The following is a 24275-nucleotide window of genomic DNA, read 5'->3' on the forward strand; positions in this document are numbered from 1 at the left end:
TGAATGGGCCATGCCAGCATCACAACATATATGAATGTGGAAGGCCATGGTTATGACCTACATTACCCCATCATGCAATTCACCTTGATGTGTCAATCATTTTGTGTGGTGTCTCAACATCACCTCAAATTTCTCTTTTGTTAGTTTAAACCGGTGCTTCCTTGTCCAGCTGTTAGATTTTCATTAGAAGAAGTGCCCATGTTACCGAGATGTAAATATATCTTGATTTTACGTAGTAAAACATTCCAAGGCATTATACAGGAACATAATCAGGCAAAAATTGATACAGAACAGAAGAAGGCGATATTAGGGCAGGTGACTAAAGCTTCATCAAAGAGGTAGATTTTATGGAGGATGTTAAAGGAGGAAAGGCGAGGTGAAGAGGTTAAGGGAGAAATTTCAAAGTTTAGGGCCTTGATGGCAGAAGACAATGCTCTCATCGATGAGGTGAAAGAAGTGGTGTGAGAATGGATGATTTAAAAAAATTTTTTTTTGGGAACATTGTGTTATTCTGTAAAGGGGGGAGGTGTAGGGGTGTATGTATGTGCGTGTGCATGTGTGTGTGTGTGTGAGAGAGAGAGAGAGTGTGTGTGTGTGTGTGTGTGTGTGTGTGTGTGTGAGAGAGAGAGAGAGAGAGTGTGTGTGTGTGTGTGTGTGTGTGTGTGTGTGTGTGTGCGTGCGCGCGTGTGAGAGAGTGTGTGTGTGTCTTTAAATGATTTGATTAAGCTCGGGAAAAGTTACTAGAGACAGGTTGTTTGGAAGGTAAGACATGAAAGGTCAGAGGCGTTAGGTGTGCATCTGTAATAAGATATCACAGTGGGTTTGAGGTACAAGTAACTAGGTTGGATCTAACATTTGCATTTTTAGATAAGTTGAGAATTCAGTTGAATACCAACGGGAAGTCAGAGATGACAAGAAATATTTTTGCATCTTACAGGAGTTCCATGAATAAACAAAAGCAGAGACAAAACAGGAACATGAAAGATTTTATATTTAGAAGGATTTGAGTTTCAAAGAGGTGTGAGAACAATGGAACTGGAGATGAAAGGAGGGGAAAAGGTATTTTAGAGTTACTGGGGAGAGTTTAGGGGTTGGCTGTTTGCTGTGTAAGGAAGATCTCCTGGAAACAGCTCGGCTAGGAGAAGATGCAGTTTGAATCAGCCATCCAGTCAAGCCAGAAAAGTCTTAGGCTGCAAAAGGCAGTTTTGTTCTGAAGTCTTAGATTTCCACAGCAGAGTGGAAGAGTGTTTAAGAGGTCATGTGGTATGCCTTTATTAAAGCTACAGCACTTTGACTTGGGTAATATTACTGAATTTTTATAGTTAAACATCTATAAGGGAGTGTTGCCTGGAAAGTGTTTACTTTTGGATCTGACCAAGTCGGGAGTCTTTTGGTGGAATATTTTGTAAAACTAATTTTAACTGTGTAACTCTAATCTTGTGTGCTTAAGTTTTCTTTCTTCTCGTTAATAAAACTTTCACTTCTAATTTTTAAAATCCCAAAAGTGTTACTGGACCTTGCTGCTGGGATCAGTATGTTTTCTTCTTGTTTTCAGAATACAAAAAAAATAGGGTATTGCAGATCAGATTTGGTTTACCCAGCAATTAACATCTACTGTGTCCTAACATTGGACATACATTAGAGGCAAAGATGGAGGAATATAGAGTTCTCTTCAGGTTGTAGGGCTGGAGAAGATCACAAAGACAGGGAGGGATGAGGCCATTGAGGGATTTAAAGACAAGGATGAAAATTTTTAAAACAAAGCATTGATGGACCAGACGTCAATATGGATCAATGCAAACAGGGGTGATGGGCGAATGGGTCTTTCTGCGACTTAAGCTCATCTATAACCTGTAGCCTAAGTTTATAAAGGGTGGAAAATGGGAGGCCGACCGGGAGAGCATTAAAATAGTTGAGTCTGGTGGTAATGAAAGCATGGGTTTCAACTGCAGATGAGATGAGGCAGGAGAGAAGACTGGTGTTTTTACGGAGGTGGATGTAGGCGATCTGTGCAACAGAGAGAATATGGGGTCATAATTTCAGCTTCAGTTCAAATAAGACACTGAAGTTACAAACTGTCTGGTTCATATCTGGGCAGCGCTTGGCAAGGGGACAGAGTCAAGAAACTAGCACTGCAGTTATGCATGGGTTCTGCCCTGTTCATGAGACAACTTCCAAAAGCCCTACCAGTGAATTCAGGGCTCCAGCTATTGGGTGCCTACATGCTCAATGCCACATTTGTCAGGTTTTCCCCGACCTGTGAATAAAGGAGAAAAGAGAATGCAGAGTTCAGGAACCATAATGGTGTGGGGGGAAGAAAAAGTTTAACAGGGTGCTTACAAGGCTAAGACGGAAGAGATAGATGAAATAGCCAGAAGTACCTGATAACTCCCTCAGGACACTGCAACACAATTGTGGAATTTAGGGTCTGTGAAGGATGGTTGTAAGAACATAAGAAATAGGAGTAGGAGTAGACCATTCGGCCCCTCAAGCCTGCCCCACCATTCAATAATATCATGGCTGATCTGCCCTAGGCCTCAACTCCTCTTTCTTGCCAGCTCCTCATTGCCCTCAACTCCCCAATATTTCAAAAATCTATCTACCTCCTCTTTAAATACTTTCAGTGATGGGAGAATTACTCTAAGCAATCCACAGAGGTCCACAATCTAAAATCATGAATCAGTGGGCCATCAAACCAGACTGCTTCTAAATATGAAATAGCTGGTCACAAAATACAAGTAAAACATTCAAGCATTGGAAACAGTGTAGAGAAGGGCCACTAGGCTGATTCCTAATGCCAGTGGTCTGAATTACAAAAAAAGGCTGGAGAAATTAGGCCTTTCCAACTTTAATTTGAGACATGCTATCTGTCCCTCTCCTATGCTGCTTCTGCTGGCAACTCCTTTCAACCTTAGAGTACACTGACCAACTGAACTCGAACTACTTTCAGTTTCTTTGTGTGTCTGTGTGGAGCCTCTCTCTCTGGACCACTGTTGCTAGGCAACAGCACAGTTTTTTTCTACATTGTGTTTGTTTTAACTCCCCTTCAACCTCATTAAAATGCAGGCATCTTTTAAAGTGAAACTGAAACTTAAGCTTCTCCCTTTGTTAATGCACAGAAACATAAATCAAACTTAAACTCAAAGCTAAAACTCATTCCTAACAACTCATTCCCACAAATACAACTTACTTAAACTCTCTTTAGTTCCTAACAGGGCGCAGCTAGTTCTGAAGCACAAGTCTTCAGCACTATTGCCAGAATGTTGTCAGGGTCAATAGCCCTTGAAGTAACCTGTGCCTTCAGCTGTTTCTTGATATCACGTGAAGTGAATTGAATTGGCTGAAGACTGGCACCTGTGATGTTGGGGACCTCAGGAGGGAGCAGAGATGGATCATCCACTCGGCACCTCTGGCTGAAGATGGTTGCAAATGCTTCAGCCTCATCTTTTGCACTGATGTGCTGGGCTCCCCATCATTGAGGATGGGAATATTTGTGGAGCCTCATCCTCGTGTCAGTTGTTTAATTGTCCACCACCATTCACAACTGGGGATGTGACAGGACTGCAGAGTTTAAGTCTAATCTGTTAGCTGTGGGATCATTTAGCTCTATCGTGTGCTGTTTCCACTATCTAGCAGGCAAGTAGTCCTGTGTTGTAGCTTCACCAGGTTGACACCTCATTTTTAGATATGGCTGGTGCTACTCCTGGCATGCCCTCCTGCACTCTTCATTGAGCCAGGGTTGATCCCTTGGCTTGAAGGTAATGGTAGATTTGCCTTTCAACCACCGACTTATAACCTTTGGCCAAATTCCTCCATTTCTATTTTTACTTAATTGCGTTTTTGTCTGTGTGTGACTTAGGGCATCTCAAGAGTAATTAGCATAATTTCATATTCCACACTGTATGTTGATAAGCTTTGCCTTTCTATTCAACAGGACTGGTTTCATAATAAACTAATAAGTTTTTTGTTTATTGAAAGAAGCCTAGTTAAAGTCTCTTTCATTCTGGGTAACTGTAGTGAAGGTAAATAATTAGTCATTTTGGTGAGTGAATTGAACATTTAAACTCATGTTGTGACCTGTGGAATAGTGGGGCTAGATCAAATGCGCACTCCTCCCATCCCAGTCGTAGCACAATGTATTTTAATAGTGAATGTCTTTTTCTATGTCTATTACAATTGTATAGAATGGAGATGTAGAAAATTAAATGCAAAATACATGGTGACCAGTTAATGGCCTGACCATGCACTGATTATGATTATGCCATCAGCTAGTTAAATGCAATTTCAATACAGGAAGTACTTCTTCATACAATGATTAATATATGGAATGGCCTTCCAGTTAGGTATTGTAGGCATCAGTTTAGGAATTATTCACAAGCAGTGGATCATAGGGAGTAACTGAAGTGGGGATCGATATGGTGTTATCTCTGGATCTTAGAAATAAGACAATATAATTGGAAAGTAACACCCAGATGTCCTGAAAGAGATGTTGTGCAGGGGGGCACCTATAGATACGTCATGACACCATGCTTTCTGAAATATAAGAATTTAATGTATAAGAATACTTGGCAGAGCAAATACAAGAAAATGTTACATTGAAGTCACTGTACTACTTTTCACCAGACTGAGGTAAACACTCATTCTCAATGTTGTAGTACTTCTAATAAAGACAATTTATTGTTGAGTTGATTATCTAATGTCCAAAATTATAAGATTCCTCTCATTAGAGTCAACTAGCCACTATCACTAGTCACAGCGAGAATGACCCGTTTATTCCTACTCTGTTTTCTGCCTGTTAGCCAATCTTTAATCCATGCCAGTATAATGCCTCCTAACCCACGTGCTTTTATTTTGCTAGCTGTCAGGAATCTGCAATCTAATAAGAGCTGCTATTTTCATACACGTAATAAAATGTGGAAGGGAGAGAATAAAAAATAGTGGAGGAGAAAAGAATGTCTACAAAGTTGTTTAGTCTCAGTGAAAGCAGAAAGACTGGTTTAACTGTATAAATAGAATCTGCTTTATTTACAGATATGTTTACTGAACAAGTTGTTGGAAGACTATGATGAGAGCACAACTTCTATACATGGTTACTTGGAATCAGTTGTTTTGATGGACTACACTTTACTTCCCAAAGTTGTAATTTGGCATCCAGGTCAGCCAAATGGTACAGGGTTTGAAAAATTCCTAAACTAATATGGATCAAATCCCATAGCTTGTCTTCCCTTTTACTCGTTCTAACCTGGTTACAGGTGTGCACCCTTTATCTTGGTTTTTTTTTTGTTGATTCACGCGATGTGGACTTCGTTGGCCAGGCCAGGATTTATTGCCCATCCCTAGTTGCCCTTGAGAAGGTGGGGGTGAGCTGCCTTCTTCAGTCTGTGTGGTGCAGGTACACCCACAGTGCTGTTAAGGAGGAAGTTCCAGGATTTTGACCCAGAAACAGTGCAGGAACGGTGATATATTTCCAAGTCAGGATGCTGAGTGACTTGGAGGGGAACTTCCAGGTGGTGGTGTTCCCATCTATCTGCTGCCCTTGTCCTTCTAGATGGTAGTGGTCTTGGAAGGTGCTGTCGAAGGAGCCTTGGTGAATTTCTGCAGTGCATCTTGTAGTAGATGGTACCCACTGCTGCTGCACGTCGGTGGTGGAGGGAGTGAATGTTTGTGGAAGGGGTGCCAATAAAATGGGCTGCTTTGTCCTGGATGGTGTCCAGCTTCTTGGTTTCTCAATCATTATACATAGGAAATTCAAATGGTGAATATCTTAGTTTAAAAATCATCTGAATTATTGTTTTGGGGCTTTTTTTTCAAAGCAATTTGAGTTACTGATCCTACTAGTGTATAAACAGATCTACGGATCCATCATCATCTGAAAAGAGCAAACAGCAGTTTAACATTTCAGATGAGACACCTCCATCACCACGCGATTTCCAGTATTTATTTTTTTACAGATTTCCAACATTTATGAAATTTTCTAACTATGGTTGTTTCTCCTAACATGACAATTTCTTTTTGTGTTTTTCTACAAAGGTTGCAAATTTGCTTGGCATGCACCATGTTTCTTGAGGAACTTTATTGTTTAGACAGGTTATTACAGCAAGTATATTCTACCCAGCTTTATATCTAACATGAAGATTTGTGACTGTGAACAAACAAATGTTTAACAACTTTTTTAAAAAGCCTGAAAGAATACAGTTGTGTTTCTAACCAAGGCCTGAAAGTTAGCAGAAATGGTTTCGCCTTGGACCAATCAATGTGCTGCGATGGAGATCCATTTCTGCTTCCTTCTCCCAGACTTCCTGTTACATATCGACATGGTGTTTTCTGGGGCTCAACAATAAACGACTTCACAGTTACTTTTTACAGCAGTTCCCTGGAGCCCTATGGGACGGATGTTTAATTGACATTGAAAAGCTGAAACAACACAATATGGTCCCAAGGGAGCTCAACAGCACATGTTCCTAGGCATCAACATGGGGTTTATAATCGCCACTGCCACCCGGAAACTGCTTTGTTGTCAGTAAAGATTGAAATTAGTTAATCTCCTGCGGCATTACGGACAAAAATTAAAGGGCTTGAAGCATCCTGTGTCAGACTTCTTCCATTGATTGAACCCCCGAACTTTCTCTCAACACATCCCATTATCTTACCCAAGCTCCACTAATGGGCGAGTGGGGGCTAGTATCAAACATACCAATCAAAACCGTCTCCATTTCCAATGCTGAATCAGGTCCTGGGTGAGGTTTGCACCAAACATGCAAAACTAACCTGCTTCAAGGATATAATTGGTGGCATGACTTATTTTTAATCTCAACTTGTAAAGTCCCGTGCTGCCTTCTACCCAGCAGCAGCACCTCAGCGACAGGAAGACTGATTTTAAGCTTCTTGCGGGCATGAAGGGGCAGGAGTGTTCTTCCCATGCCTCACAAGGAAGCCTTCAGGTTCCCAAGAACCTCCCAGTTCCCCACCACCGCCAATCGCTGCTATCTACAGGCTCCCCAGTCCCAATCGTGGCATTAGCCTTCCTCCTCCCTTCCCAGTCGTAGCCTGGATCATCTGGATCACCTTCTCCTCCTCCCTAATCCTCCCCATATCAAACACAGCCTGGAGCTTATGAATCAGGCCAGCTACAGGGCAGAGGAGGGGAGGTTGGGGGTGCAGGGAGAGCGGAGAATGCACAGAACACTTTTTCTGCTGGCAGGTCCTCCCTATATCCAACTTTCCATGTTCTTCACCCTTCAGCCCGTACCCCATTACTCGATTTCCAGTAATTTCAGGGGAGGCAGTGGGGTAGGGGTGTTGTCACTGACTAGTATTCCAGAGACACAGGGCAAAACTCTGGGGACTTGCGTTCAAATCCCACCATAGCAGATGGTGAAATTTTAATCAATAAAAATCTGGAATTAAAAGTCTAAAGATGACCATGAAACCATGGCCGATTGTCATAAAAACCCATCTGGTTCACTAATATCCTTTAGGGAAGGAAATCTGCTGTCCTTACCTGGTCTGGCCTACAAGTGATCCCAGACCCACAGCAATGTGGTTGATTCTTAAAATACCTTCTGAACAAGGGCAATTAGAGATGGGCAATAAATACTAGCCTAGTTAGCGATGCCCAAATCCCATCAATGAATATTTTTTAAAACTATGCGCTGTTTTAGCTGGATTTTCCTGCAGGCTTCGGGACCAAATGAGGGTCCCAAGCCAGAGCTTGCCAGTAGTGAGACCAGCATTGCAATATTCTGAGGGGTGGCCTCTTAATGTGCCAGCCAAAGCTGCCTGCTTTTATTTACATCTTCATCATTAAAATACCCACGACATCACAGATCATCAAAGGTCTTTCTCAGCTCGCTTTCCATTAGGAACTTAGGAAGGCCTTAGAGAGAGGCCTTCAAACTTATCACAATATTTCCAAAAGAAACAATTCCCAGTATTGCATGCATTTGCTCACAGGAACAGTATAATCTCCAGCTCCAACATACACGGGAAATTACAATAACCTGTCACGGTGAAATGATATAAATTTGAAGCATATTTGGCTTGCTATGTTTAAGATTTATATTTCATCGTTGGACATAGCAATCAATGCCCATTGTTAAGCTTCAAGAAAAGATACAAAGAATGTAAAATATAAAACATGCAGAAAATGATACATTAACAAACACTATAATCTGCTCCAAGATCAGCCAGTGAATGGCTTGCATGTATACCCATTACTATGTACATAGACAACATATCTATGTACATAGTGATGGATATACACACAAGTCAATACACTGGTTAACAGCAAGTGCTATGTAGTGGTTTAGTAATCGGTCCACCTCCAGAAAGTGTCAATAACTTTGGGCAGAACAGCACCTGGAAGAGAGTAGAAGTAGTATGAAGATGCTGCCTTGTATGAGGAAACAGAGATACATAAAAATCTGAAAAACTGGAGGAAGTGACAATTACAGGATGGTAGGATAGTCACATTTAAAAGTATGGAAGAATGGAGCAAGTAGAAGCTGGCTGTTTCCAGTAGCTATGGGGATGAAGAACAAGGAGCCAGAGAGGCAAAATTAAATGCAAGAGATTTATGACAGGGGGAAGGCGAAACATCTTTATATAAAGACAAATGTGCAATTCTCTTACAGGGTTGCAGTGGAAACTATGCCAACGTTCGAGATTAGATTAGATTGGATAGGCAGCTGAAAAAGGGTTGAAGGGACATGAGAAGGACAACAGCCACCTGGATTTATATAATCCCCTTTAACAGCATAAAACTTCCCAAGACACCACACTGGAACATCATCAAACAAAATCTGACACCAAGCCACATAATGAGATATTAGGACAGGTGGCCAAAAGCTTGGTCAAAGAGAAAGGTTTTAAGCAACATCTTAAAGGAGGAGGAGAGAGAGGTAAAAGCAGGGAATCCTAGAACTTAGGGCTTTGGCAGCTAAAGAAATGGTGAATAAATGTAACTACAGCTCAGTGCTCACAGAGAGGGTAAACACGGGTTGATTGGGCTGAATACCATGCTTCCAGTTTTGTAACTTCAATATATATCTGTCACATACAACTGTAAGTAAAACACCACCTGGTCATTACATCTTTCCACAGTCTCCTGAATTCTCTAGGGTATTGACACTGTAATGAAGGCTGACTTGCATATCCCGACATCTGGTGGGATGCAATCGTGATAACGTGGATGACAGGAATTCAGAATAATCAGCTCACATGCAACAGGACTACAATTTTGTTATACTGAACAATGGAATGTGCGGCATGAGGGATATCCAAATCAGATGTTGCACAATTTTATTACTTACAACTACAACACAACCAGCAGGAAATAGTCAATTATCTAAATACCAAACAAAATACAAAGAACTGCTTTCAGCTGAAACTCAAAATCATTTTTATTTACTGTTGCTCCAAACTTATCTCAACATGGTACTGCACCACAGGTGAACATGGTACTGGTGGGCTCCTGACGAGTGGTCACGGTACAGATGTAAGCCAACATTTCAGAAATTCGCCATCCAAGACATTACAGTTGAGCATCGCCCTAGCCTCACCCAATGTCCACCCTGTCCAGATTGGGGTCATTGCATTGTGATCAACAGCAGAACCACTGGTCAAATATCTCCATTGTTGAATCTTGGAGCACAGGAGGTGGCCATTTTGCTTACTGTGCCCATGCCGATCCTGTGAAAGTCTTTCCCATTAGTTCCATTATCCTGTCAACCGTGGCTAAGTTGGTAGCCATTGAGTGAGAAGCTTGCAGGTTCAAGTCCCACTCCAGAACTTCACAGAATTGTTACAGTATAAAAGGAGGGCATTAAGCCTGTCATGTCTGTGCCAGCTCTCTGTAGAAACAATTTACCTATTGCCATTCTCCCACTTTCTTTCCATAACTCTTCACATTCTTCTTTTTCAGATGCTAATCCAATTCCTTCTTGGATGCCTCAATTGAACCTGCCTCCACCACACGCTCAGGCAGCGCATTTCAGATCTTAACCACTCACTGTGTGATATAGTTTCTCCTCATTTCTCCAAATGAGCATAAATATCAGTTTGACACTACAGTGCAGTACTGAGCGAGCGCTGCACTGTCAGAGGTATTGACTTTTGGATGAGATGTTAAACCGTGGCCCAGTCTATCCCCTCAGGTTTCAAAATTCGCAAAATTCAAAATTTGGAAGCACTGTGAACTGCAAGCAGGATAGTGATAGACTTCAAGGTGACACATATAAGCTGGTGTAATGGGAAGACATGTGGCAGATGAAATTTAATGCAGAGAAGAGTGAAGTGATGCATTTCGTTAGGAAGAATGGGGAGAGGCAATATAAAGAGTACAATTCTAAAGAGGGTGCAGGAACAGACAGACCTTAGGTATATGTGCACAAAATGTTGAAGGTGTCAGGGCAAGTTGAGAAAGTGATTAAAAAGCAGATGGGAACCTGGTCTTTATAAGTAGAAGCATGAAGTGCAGAAGCAAGGAAGTTATGATGAACCTTTATAAAAACAATGGTTCAGCCACATCTGGTTCTAAAGCAAAAGCCAGGTGTAAGAATTACAAATTTGCAATCATTTTAAATTTGCAAAATTTTCAGTTACTTATTGCATTACAATCTCACAGTCATAGATTCATTACTGCAACAGGGAGATGGTTGTTCAGCTGATCAAGTCCATGCCAGCTCTCTGTTGAGCAAACCAGTCAGTTTCATTCTATCCCCATAGCCCTGAAAATTTATTCCTCTCAAATGCCTATTGAATTTCCCTTTGAAATCACTGATTGCCTCCACTTCCACCGCTCTTATAGGTAACAAGTTCCAGTTCATAACCATTCATTTCATAAACAAGTTCTTCATCACATTCACCCTATATCTCTTGCCCAAAACCTTAAATCTGTGTCCTCTAGACCTTGTACCATCAGCTAATGGGAACAGCTTTTCTTTGTCTACCTTATCTAAACTGGTTACAATCTTGTACACCTCAATCAAAGCTCCCCTCAATCTCCTTTACTTCAGAGAGAGCAAACTCCAGCTTCCACGTCATTTTGAGTTTTTTTTAAAAGCTGACAAACTTGTTAAAACCAGCAAACAATATCATCCATGTAAAACTAATAAAATGCTCAATCATAAATCATTTTTAACTTTTTGTTTCTCACTATCCTAAGCCTCAGGAATTCAGAGCTTTGAACAATTCAGCCACAAGTGAACTCCTCTATTTGTATCACCGACCTGATCAGAATGAAAATTCAGATTTTGAATTGTAAATTCTGAACTTTGGGTAGCACTAGCAAAGCCAGCATTTATGGCCCGTCCCTTGTTGTCCTAGAGAAGAAGGTGGTGAGCTGCCTTTTTGAGCTCCTGCAGTCCATGTAGTGCAGATACACCCACAGTGTTGTCAGGTAAGGAGTTTCAGCATTATGATGCAGTAACCATGAAAGAAAAGCGATATATTTCTGCGTCAAGATGTTGTGCGAAATGGAGGGAACTACCAGATGGTATTCCCATGCGGCAACTGCCCTTGTCCTTCTGAAGGCCACGGATTTGAAAGATGCAGTCAAACAAACCATGGCAAGTTCCTACTGCATATCCTATAGATAGTAAAGGAACTCACCAAGGCTCCTTAGGCAGCACCTTCCAAACCTACAACCGCTATCATCTACAAGAACAAGGGCAGCAGATACATGGGAATACCACCAGCTGGAAGTTCCCATCCAAGCCACAAGCCATCCTGACTTGGAAATATATCACCGTTCCTTCGCAATCGCTGGATCAAAATCCTGCAGCTCCCTCCCTAACAGCACTGTGGGTGTACCTACACCATATGAACTGCAGCAGTTCAAGAAAGCAGCTCACCACGACCTTCTCAAGTGCAATTAGGGATGTGCAATAAATGGTGGCCTAGCCAGCGACGCCCACATCCCATGAATGAATTTAAAAATTACACACAGTAGCACAATGTGCCAGTGGTCGAGGAGGAGGATATTTAGGGTAATAGAGAAGGTGCCAATAAAGTGGACTGCTTTGTCTGAGATTGGGTTGAGCTGCTTGAGTGCAGTCATAGCTGCAACACATTCCTCATGTATATTTAACTGGTGATACTGAATTCCTAAATCAAAATGGATCAAGCACCCAACACGAACAAATGCACTTCAAAATCCCAACTATCTAGCCATCGGTCCTCCATTCGCTGTAACATTTCTGCAGCTGTTGATTTACTCAAGGACACCCTCACCTCCATATCTGATGGTCTAGTCCTCAATAAAACCATTACTCTCGCTCACCTCCCTGGCCACTCTCCAATAAGGCCCTCATCTTTGCTCCTCTAAATCCAAGGGACTCAGACATGAAAGGATAAGGCTGCCAAATGGTTGAGGCATCTCACTGCTAGATCTGGCTGGACCACTTCAAACACTATCAGGTCCTAAAATAAAAGCAAAATACTGTGGTTGCTGGAAATCTGAAATAAAAACAGAAAATGCTGGAAAATACTCAGCAGGTCTGGCAGCATTTGCAGGGAAAGAAACAAGAGTTAACATTTCAGAGTCTGATGTCACTCTTCTTCGATTATTGCAGAAAATAAAAGCTCATGGTGTAGGGGATCATGTATTAGCATGGATAGAAGATTGGCTGGCTGGCAGAAAACAGTGAGTATGCATAAATGGATCTTTTTCAGATTGGTAGGATGTGACTAGTGGAGACCTGCGAGGGTCTGTGCTGGGGCCTCAACTTTTTATAATTTACATCAATGGCTTAGATGAGGAGAGCAAAGGCACAATAGCTAAATTAGCAGGCAACACAAAGGTAGGTAGGGAAGTATGTTGTGAAGAAGACATAAGGAGTTTGCAGACAGATTTTTCTTTTTATTCATTCATGGGATGTGGGCTTCGCTGGCTGGGCCAGCATTTACTGCCCATCTCTAGATGCCCTTGAGAAGGTGGTGGTGAGCTGCCTTCTTGAACCGCTGCAGTCCATGTGGTGTAGGTACACCCACCGTGCTGTTAGGAAGGGAGTTCCAGGATTTTAACCCAGCAACAGTGAAGGAACGGCGATATATTTCCAAGTCAGGATGGTGGGTGACTTGGAGGGGAACTTCCAGGTGGTGGTGTTCCCTTTTATCTGCTGCCCTTGTCCTTCTAGATGGTAGTGGTCATGGGTTTGGAAGGTGCTGTCTATGGAGCCTTGGTGAATTCCTGTAGTGCATCTTATAGATGGTACACACTGCTGCTACTGTGCGGCGGTAGTGGAGGGAGTGAATGTTTGTGGATGTGGTGCCAATCAAGCAGGCTGCTTTGTCCTGGACGGTGTCCAGCTTCTTCAGCGTTGTAGGAGCTGCACTCATCCAGGCAAGTGCAAAGTATTCCATCACATTCCTGACTTGTGCCTTGTAGATGGTGGACAGGCTTTGGGGAGTCAGGAGGTGAGTTGCTCATCGCACGATTCCTAGCCTCTGACCTGCTCTTGTAGTCACAGTATTTATATAGCTAGTCCACTTCAGGTTCTGGTCAATGGTAACCCCCCCAGGATGTTGATAGTGGGGGATTCATTGATGGTAATGCCATTGAACATCAGGGGGCGATGGTTGGATTCTCTCTTTTTGGAGATGGTCATTGCCTGACACTTGTGTGGTACAAATGTTATTTGCCACTTGTCAGCCCAAGCCTGGATATTGTCCAGGTCTTGCTGCATTTGGACATGGACTGCTTCACTATCTGAGATGTAGCTAAGTTGAGTGGGTGGGCAAAAATCTGGCAGAAGGAGTATAATGTGGAAAAATGTGAAGTCGTTCATTTTGGCAGGAAGAACAAAAAACCAGAGTATTACTTAAACGGAGAAGGACTGCAGAATTCCAAGGTGCAGAGGATTCTAGGTGCTCTCGTGCATGAGTCACTAAAAGTTAGTATTGTTGTGACCACAGCCAATGTAAACCAAATCCCAGAAGGCCATACCCTTTTTTTGTATTCTGAAAACAAAGCGGCAGCAGACTGATTTCAGCAGCAAGAAGTCCAGTAAAACTTTTGGGATTTTAAAAATTAAAAGTAAAAGTTCTATCAACAATAATAAAAGAAAACTTAAGCACACAAGATTACAATTGCACAGGTGAAAATTAGTCTTAGAAAACGCTCCCCCAAAAGACTCCATATTTGGTCAGGCCCACAAGTAAACACCTTCCAGGCAACACTCCCTTATAGATGTTTAACTATAAAAATCCAACCTGGAATGAGTGGGTTTTCTGATGAGGAAAGATTGGACAGGCTGGGCTTGTTTCCACTGGAGTTTAGAAGAGTGAGGGGTGAGTTGTACAAGATCCTGAACGGCCTTGACAAGGTGGACGTGGAAAGGATGTTTCCTCTTGTGGGTGAATCCAGAACAAGGGGGCAATATTTTAAAATTAGGGGTCACCCTTTTAGGGGAGATGAGGAGAATTTTTTTTCTCTGAGGGTTGTGCGACTTTGGAACACTGCCTCAGAAGGCGGTGGAAGTGGGGTAACTCATTATTTTTAAGGCAGAGGTAAATAAATTCTTGTTAGACATGGGAATCAATGGTTATCAGAAGCAGATAGGAATGTAGAACTCAAAACACAAACAGATCAGCCATGACCTTATTGAATGGCGGAGCAGACTCAAAGGGCTGAATGGCCTACTTCTGCTCCTATTTCATATGTTCTTATTACTATCAGGTCCTGCCTGTTAATAGGATCTAAGCTAATTGGTATAGCCAAAACCAAGACATAGAGCTTTTCTTTATCAAGAGAGTTTATTGACTTGTTCAGTCTCTCAGCTCTCCTCAGTGTCCCAGCTATCCCCTATTTAGATGTACTCAAAGACAATTAATACCCATCACCTGTTTCTCTTAACTTTAATAATGTAATTGACATGACAGTAACAAACCTTAACAATGTAATTGACAAGACAACACTGTTCTCATCTGCTAAAACTGCTCATTATCCCAGGGTAATCCTGGAATACAAAGATACCCCCGGCTTCTTCACTCTAACGCAAACTATCTTCTTAAACCCCTCCCCCCTGTCCCCTCCACCCTTACCTACAATGATAAGTGCGAAGAGCTCATGGGCTAATCACCAAGGTCGAGACCATCCCGTAAGCTGCCACTGCCACATCCCCACTCTTCTATTACTATCCTAGCTGATGTTAACACTGGACAAGTCAGATCCCAGAGTGAAACCTGGTTTGATAGATCTTAACTTGTTTTTTTTAAGAAACTGTGGAGACAAGTTACTGAACAAATTCACTGGAGTATGATGAACTTATAACATAAAGACTAAAACATTTATTAAACAAGGGGAAAAATGAACTTTATTACGCCAGACAAAAAGGTTGGAAAGATCTCAATACAACCGCAAGAAAATGATTCAACCTCATACCATCCTTTTATCCCAGAAATCCTCTTACAGACACAAAAATCCAGTGAAGATTTAGCACTATCTTCACACCAAGGCTTCTTGCTTGGGCTGGCCCAAGTTGCAAATAGTTTTCTTCCAGTGGATTTCTGAGAATTCATTAGATACTTTTTCCTCAACTGGCATCTCTCTGAGAGACCCAAATCCACACAATAAATTCACTACTACTTCAACTGCAAAGCAAACACATGAGTTCCCTAAACTCAGTTCCCCAACCAATATGCAGTATTTATCAGCTTAGAACTCCTGTCTTCCTTCTCTGACATACGCACTGTGAACTTCTTTCCCCGTGTCTATGTGTCACTGGACACCTGTCGCTAGGCAACAACTTTGTGCTTTTTCCCCAAAATCGCTAAACTATTAATCCTTTTGTAACCCATCTCTTCACTTCAAGAGTTATCAAACTTCATTAAAAATTAATGTACACAAATAAATCCAGAAAACCTGACCTTTTTGTTAGGAGCCCCCCTTCCCCCCCGCACCAAGACTTCGCAGCACCAAGCTCATAAAAAAATGAAATTGAAACCATTTTCCACCTTTCTTAACACATAAATATAAATATGAATAAGCTTGAAGTTATACATTGTTCTTAACGCTTCCACTAGCCCACTGGCCAAACTTCCTTCAGTGCTACCCCACTGCCCTGGCCCCGAACTTGCATCTTTCTCTAGTTTCTTTCCCATCTCTCCTCATGTCCTTTCGGAGTTCATCTTGCCAATGAGAGTCACCTGCTCTTCCCTCAATCCTATTCCCTGTAAACATGTGATCACCCCAACTTCCCTTCCTGGCCCCAATGATAGAACCATTTACAATATTGTCTTTCTCTTCAGGTGTTTTCCATCCCTCCTATAATTTCCCGTCATCGCCCTTTCCTCAAAAAGCCAAGTCTTTACCCCACCGTTCCATCTCCAAACTCCCTTTCCTCTCCTAAGTTCTTGAACATGCTGTGACCTCCCAAATCTGCTCCCATCTTTCCTGGAACTCCGTGTTTGGATCCCTCCAATCAGGTTTCTGCCTCTGCCACAGGACTGAAGCAGCTCTTATCAAAGTTACAAACGACATCTTATGTGACTGTGACTTTCTCTCCTCATCCTCGACCTGTCTGCAGCCTTTGACATGGGTAACCACACCATCTTCCGCCTATGCCTCTCCACTGTTAGAATCATAGAAAGTTTATGGCACAAAAAGAGGCCACTTGGCCCATCATGTCTACACCAGCTGAAAAACGAGCCACCCAGCCTAATCCCACTTTCCAGCGTTTGATCCGTAGCCCTGCAGGTTACAGCACATGAAATACATATCCAGACGCCTTTCAAATGAGTTGAGGGTTTCTGCATCTACTACCCTTTCAGGCAGTGAGTTCCAGACCCCTATAACACTCCAGGTGAAAAAAGTTTTCCTCATCTCCCCTAATGTTTCATATAGTTCCAGCATAACCTTTGTGCTCTTACATTCTACACCTCAGCTAACAAACAGAAGGATTCCATATGCCTTCTTAACCACCTTATCAACCTGTCCTGCTACCTTCAGGGATCTGTAGACATTCATTCCAAGGTCCCTCACTTCCTCTACACCTTTCACTATCCTCCCATTTATTATGTATTCCTTTGCCTTGTTTGACCTCCCTAAATGTCTCACACTTCTCTGGGTTGAATTCCATTTGCCACTTTTCTGCCCACCTGACCAGTCGATTGATATCTTCCTGCAGTCTACAGCTACTTTCCTCACTATCTACCACACAGCCAATTTTTGTGCAAACTTCTTGATCATCCCCCTTACATTTACATCCAAATCATAAATATCAACCACAAAAAGAAGGGACCATGTACTGAACTCTGCAGAATTCCACTGGAAACAGCCTTCCGGTCACAAAAACACCCATCAATTACCTTTTGTTTCCTGCCAACTGAGCCAATTTTGTATCCAGCTTGATACATTTCCCTGGATCCCTTAACCGTTTGCCATGTGGCACCTTGCCAAAATCCATGTAGGCCATATCACATGAACTACCCTCATCAATTCTCCTTGTTACTTCCTCAAAAATTTCAATCAAATTGGTCAGACATGACTTTCCCTTAACAAATCCATGCTGACTATCCTCGATTAATCCATGCCTTTCTAAGTGACAGTTTGTCTTGGTCCCTCAGAATTGATTCCAATAATTTGCCCACTACCAAGCTCAGGCTGACTGGCCTGACCGGTCTATCCCTCACTCCCTTTTTAAACAAAGGTACAATGTTAGCAGACCTCCAATCCTCCAGCACCTCTCTTGTATCCAGTGAGGATTGGAAAATGATGGTCAGGCCCTCTGCAATATCCTCCCTGGCTTCTTCTAACAGACTGGGGTACATTTCATCCAGCCCTGGTGATTTATCCACTCTCAAGGATGCTAATCCCCTTAATACCTCCTCTCTCCCTATGTTTATCACATCCAATACTTCACACTTCTCCTCTTAGCTGCAATGTCTGCACTGTCCCCCTCTTTTGTGAAGACAGACATAAAATATTCATTAAGAACCATACCCACATTCCCCACCTCCACACATACGTTACAGTTTTGGTCTTTTATGAGCCCTACTCTTTCCTTAGTTATCCTCTTACTCTTAATGTATTGATAAAACATCTTTGGGTTCCCCTTGATTTTGTTTACCAATATTCTTTCATGCTCTCTCTTTGCTTTCTTAATTTCCTTTTTGATTTCACCTCTCCACTTTCTATACTCCTGTCGGTTTTCTGTAGCACTGGGTTTCAGTGCTTTCCTTTTCTGCCTTATCTTACCCTGTAAACTCCTTGACTCCTAGATTTGGCCACCCCACCCTTTTTCTTTGTGGGGACTTGTTTACTCTGAACACCTGGAATCTCTCCTTTGAATGCCACCCACTGCTCTATGATTTATCTTCAAATAGTTGTTTTCAGTCCACTTTTGCTAAATCACATCTCAGCTTAGTAAAATTAGCCTTGCCCCAATTTAGAACTTTAATTCCTGTTCTATCTTTGTCCTTTTCCATAATTATGTTAAAACTAACTGAATTATGATCACCACCAAATTACTCTCCCACTGTCATTCCTTTCACCTGCCCAGCTTCATTTCCTAAAAAGAAGTCCAGAACCACACCCTCTCTTGTTGGGCTTGCTACATACATTCTGGCCAAAAAAGTTCTCCTGAATACCCCTTAAGAATTCTGCTCCCTCCATTCCTTTCACACAAAAACTATCCCAGTTAATATTGGGGTAATTAAAATCCCCTACTATTACTGTGCTATTGTTTTGCACTTCTTAGAGATTTGCCTACATATTTGCTCTTCTATCTCCCTCTGACTGTTTGGGGGTCTATAGTACACTCCCAGTACACTCCCAGTAGTGTGACTGCCCCTTTTTTGTTCCTAAGCTCAATCCATATATCTCAATTAATGATCCTTCTAACATATCACCCCTCTCACAGCTGTAATCGCTTCTCTAACCAAAACTGCCATCCCCTCCTCCCTTTTATCCCCCTCTCTATCTCATCTGAAAACCCTGTACCCAGGAATATTGAGCTGCCACTCCTGTCCATCTTTAAGTGATGTTTCTATAATAGCTATATCATGTTGTCCAGTTGTCACATGGTTCCATTCCTATCTATCTAATCGTAACCAGAAAATCACTTGCAATAGCTTCTCTTCTTGCTCCAGCACCGTTACTGCTAGTGACCCCCAAGGATCTATCCTTGGCCCCTTTCTATTTCTCATCTACATGCTGCTCGCAGAGACATCATCCAAAGGCACAACTTTAGTTTTCACATGTATGCTGATGACACCCAGCTTTACCTCACCACAAACTTTCTCGACTCCTCCGCTGTTGCTAAATTATCAGACTGCTTATCTGACATCCAGTGCTGGATGAGCAGAAATTCCCTAAAATTTAATATTGGGAAGACTGAAGCCATTGTTTTCAATCCCCGTGCCAAGCTTTGCTCCCTAATTACTGACTCTATCCCTCTCCCTGGCAACAGGTTATAATTAAGCCAGTCTGTTCCCAACCTTGATGTCAAGATGAGCTACCGATCTCATACTCGTGCCATCACTAAGACTGTCTATTTTCATCTCCATAACATCGCCCCCGTCTCACCTGCTACTGAAACTACAATACCTCTCGACTCGACTATTCCAATACACTCCCGGATGGTCCCACAGTCTACCCTCTGTAAACTTGATATCATCAAAGACTCAGCTGCCCGTGTCTTAACTTACAGCAAGTCCCGTTCTCCTGTCATCCCTATGCTCAATGATTTAGAGCAGCTCCTGTTCAAGCAGCATCTTGATTTTTTTTATTCTTTCATCAGATGTGGGTGTCACTGACATTTGTCGCCCATCCTTAACTGCCCTTGATCTGAGTGGCTTACTAGGCCATCGCAGAATGCAGTTAAGAGTCAGCCGCATTGCTGTGGGTCTGGAGTCACATGTAGGCCAGACCAGGTAGGGGTGGCAGATTTCCTTCCCTAAAGGACATGAGTGAACCAGATGGGTTTTTATGACAATCAATGATAGTTCCATGGTCACCATTACTGAGACTTGCTTTCAATTCCATGTTTACTTATTGAATTTAAACTCCACCAGCTGCCATATGGGATTTGAACCCGGGTCTCCAGAGCATGTATCTTGTACCATTCTGTCACCACCTCCCCAAAAAATTCTCATCCTTGTTTTCAAATCCCTCCATGGCCTTCCCCCTCCCCATCTCTGTAATCTCCTCCAGCCCCACAACCCTCCAAGATATCTGCGCTCCTCTAGTTCTGGTCTCTTGTGCATTCCCATTTATAATTGCTCCACTGTTATTGGTCGTGTCTTCAGTTGCCTGGGCCCCAAGCTCTGGGATTCCCTACATACATTATTCTGCCTCTCTACCTAGCTTTCTTCCTTTAAGATACTCCTTAAAAACTTCTGGTTGTCTGATCTAATATCTCCTTATGGGGTTCAGTGCTACACTTCATTTTACAGTGCTCCTGCAAAACACCTTGAGACATTTCATTACATTAAAGGTGCTATATAAATATAAGCTGTGATTTTTGGCATCCCTTTCCTTGATGAGAGTAACAACGCACCATAGACAAATTTAAAGAAATCTTTTTTTTTTAAAGCAAGTTTGTGCTCCCAATCAAAACAGAAGCATAGAGTATACAGGAAATATAGACAGATTTTGGCCAGCTGACAACTTTTTGTGTTGGTACAGTTTCAGCTTCTACATTGCTGTCTTTATCTCCATTTTATTTTGTCACTCTTATCTTCCTTACTTTCAGATAAGGCTTTACTTTAATTAGCTGCATTGTGAAATAAGTCAAGTAGCAAATTTAGATATCTAAGTATTGCACGTACAAGAACACTGCCTACAGGCAAAGGCTGCGGTTCCAGCGTACAGCATGCCTACTCTGATCAGCTCCAGTTAACAACTAAGCTTGAAGCAAGTTGAGTTGCCGTACAGCACAGTTGATACCTAAAGATATATTCACTGCAGAATTAATCACTGTGATAAAAGAATATAGCACTAATAATGGGAGGAAAAGAAAATACATATCAAAATTATTTAAGGATCAGAAATGTGGGGGAACCGGAAGCAAGATATGTTAGATTTACTGATGATTAACAGTAATACCAAGACACAATCTGTGGCCCACTGGCAGCTTCATTTTGATGAGTGAGCACCTTGGACTGGGGCTAGAGAGCCACCTGGCCCTGGGAAAGCAGCAATCACAATGCCAAATGCCCACAAATGGATCCAATATTAGCATCAGATACTGAACTGACATGTCATCACTATTGTCAGATAGACAGAGAAAACAGGCTTCTTCCTGCAAAATCCTGTTGTCAAACTATCTGATTAATGGGAGTTTAAAAAATCCCCTTTTCTGTACTCACCTGTGATTGCCTGCTTTCAGAGTTTATTGTTATCTCCCATACATTGACTTTAGAATACTCATCCTCATTTAAAAGTTTATCCACAACTTCGCTGTAGCTTACCTCTGCTATCCCTCCAACCTTCTGTCCTAGCGTGCAAATTCTGTTCCTCTGGCTCAAGGCTAATGTGGACCAACTCTCTGCTTCACCATTAAATCAAAGCCTTCAGCCACCATGGTCCTATACTCTAAAATTCTCTGCCTAAGCATTGCAATCATCCAACATCACTCCCCACATTCCAAATATATTTTTTTATAATCTAGCTCCTCAGGCAACTTCCCTAAAATCTTTCCAACTTCTACTGGATGTCTATTTCATCCTCCCTTTCTTGTGAAGAATTCTGGAATTCCATGTCAATTAATTTATTAGCACCAAAAAGAATATTACTTCAAGAATAAGGAATAATGACAAAGAGGCTACCAGCTTGTGGGAAGATTATGGCTTTAGATGCAACTCCAGGGTTTGAAAAATATCTGGCTGACATGTACTGTGGTAACGGTGTTCAAATTGATGTCTACTGAATGAGAAGTAAAAGATCCCATGGCATGAGTCAAACAAGAGCAGTGATTCTCCCAGGATCCTGGCCGACTTTCACTGCTCAACCAACAATGCTAAAACAGATTTTCTGTTGATTTATCTCATTTGCTGGTTGGAAATTGGTTGCTGCATTTGCCAATATTACAACAGTGATTACACTTTCCTGCAAAACCAAAACTTAGCCTCCTATATGCCTGGATGAGATATAACTCAGGTATCCGTGTATTCATGATACCATTCTAACAAATCAAACAGTAACTGAATGGCAGAGCAGGCTTGAAGGGTCGAATGACCCACTCCTGCTCCCATTTCCTATGCTATGTTCAAATCAAGGCTTTTCAAAAGGAAGGGGTACTGGTTTCATGCCTCAGGAAGTAACAGACTATAAGATAATATGCACTTGTATCGTGTGTAGAACTGAGGACATGACATTCAACAAGCTTTGATCCTGGGATGCAAAACCAACCGGAGGCTGAAGGTATGTGAATCTAACCCCAAATCTTCTGACTCAGAACTGAAGTCTGCTACTGTGAGTCAAGCTGACACTAACTATTCTGAAAGGTTATTTTGATTCGACAAGGTGTTCAATGATGGGCTGTACAGTGATGGACTACACAGGCACACCCACCCTCCACTTCCCAATGGAAGTGTAAAATTGTGTAATTCAGCATCTGGGCTGCAATGAGTTTCTGAGTGAAAATAATGGGAGTGGAAATTTACCCTCATTTTCATTTTCTGCTCCATCAAAACATCCTTGATGGCATTATGGCCCACAACACACACTATCCCAGCTGTTATTCATTTTTAATGAATTCATTCGTGGGGAGATGGTGGCATAGTATAATCCAGAGGCCCAGGCTAATGGTCTGGGGAAATGGGTTCAAATCTGACCACGGCAGTTGGTGGAATTTAAATTCAATTAATAATTTGGAATTGAAAGGTAGTGTCAGTAATGGTGACCATGAAACTATCATTGAGTGTCATAAAAACCCATCTGGGTTCAATCTACCATCCTTACCTGATCTGGCCTACATGTGACTCCAGTCCCACAGCAATGTGGTTCACTCTTAACTGCTCTCTGAAATGGTGCAGCAAACCACTCCACCCAAGGGCAATTAGGGATGGCCAACAAATGCTGAGCATGTCCATATCCCATGAAAGAATAATTTTTTAAAAATTCAAACCAATTTGAACCAGGGCTGATAATAACATTCTTTCTTAGATAAAAAGAGTTCATGAAATTTGTACTGTGCAACAATTGCTAGTTTTTTCCACCATGGCTTTCAAAGTAAATCTTATTCATTTTATTCCAACCACCTCCTCCCCAAGGACATAAACAAGATTGCCCCAGTCTCCCCATCTCTAAACACGACTATATCCATATTAAATACAGACATGGGAAGGTTATTCTTCCTTTTTAGCTGGCTACCCAATGGCTGAATTTCTCAGAAACTATTTCCATTGTCAAACAACCAGAGGACGAAGGTAGCTGGCAAAAGAACCAGGGAGGTGATGAAGGGAATTTGTTTTTAAGCCGAGAGTTATGATGATCTGGAATGTACTTCCAGAAAGAGAACTGGAAATTATTTTAAAAAGGAAATTGGATGTATACTTTAAGGGGGAAAAACTGCAGAGCTATGAGGTAAGGGCAGGGACTAGGGCTAATTGAACAGAGCCATCACAACAATGAGCCAAATGGCCTCATTCTGTGCTATAAGATTCTAAGATTACACAGTAAAACCTGATGGTAAAAACCTGAGAGGTGGGGGGAATACAACTTAATATATTTAAGGAGAGATTATAGAACCACCATAATATTCCTGATAAGTGCAGATGAAGCTTTGTGCATTTATCCGCACTGTTATAGGTTTATGGCATCAATGGTGGAATCATGGTTGCTATTTTAAACTGTATGAATTAGGTTTAAGGATACCAAAATGATGCCATTTAAAATAACATGAACATTAAAAGGTACATTTTACGCTTAACATTACAGTCAGATATTAACCATAATTGCAGGCTAAGTGCCACAGGGTAGCAAGTTATGGGCTTGGCTGCCAATATCCCATAAGCCTGATCTGAGCATTGTGGCTACAAGAAGTCCTCCAGAGGCAGGGAAAGAGAAAGCAAGAGAAGTCTGAGCCCTGGCCTCTCTCTACAACCCTCAGCTGTTGGTTCAGAGTAGCAATAGTTTGCTCCCTTAGAAGGACAGGAATAAAATCAAAGGAGTCTCAACTTTCAATTTAAAAAATATCTAAAGTTTTTGAAAGGGCATGTGTTTTTTTATATTTATGTTATGAGTGGCATAATCAAAGAGCATGCAACAAGTTGCTCCAATAATAAATACATGCTGCGTTGTTTTTGAAGTAGAGCCTTGGTGAGCTGGAGAA

General features: G+C 41.9%; 1 protein-coding gene across 6 annotated transcripts in view; it reads right to left on the reverse strand.

Moving 5' to 3' along the window:
• The window catches only part of LOC144681055 (serine/threonine-protein kinase MRCK alpha-like), a 607421-nt gene that overhangs the window by 351267 nt on the left and 231879 nt on the right, over window positions 1-24275 (reverse strand). The gene's annotated exons all lie outside the window — the stretch shown is intronic.

This window comes from Cetorhinus maximus, chromosome 5 (genome assembly GCF_964194155.1).
Source record: "Cetorhinus maximus chromosome 5, sCetMax3.hap1.1, whole genome shotgun sequence".
NCBI lineage: Eukaryota > Metazoa > Chordata > Chondrichthyes > Lamniformes > Cetorhinidae > Cetorhinus > Cetorhinus maximus.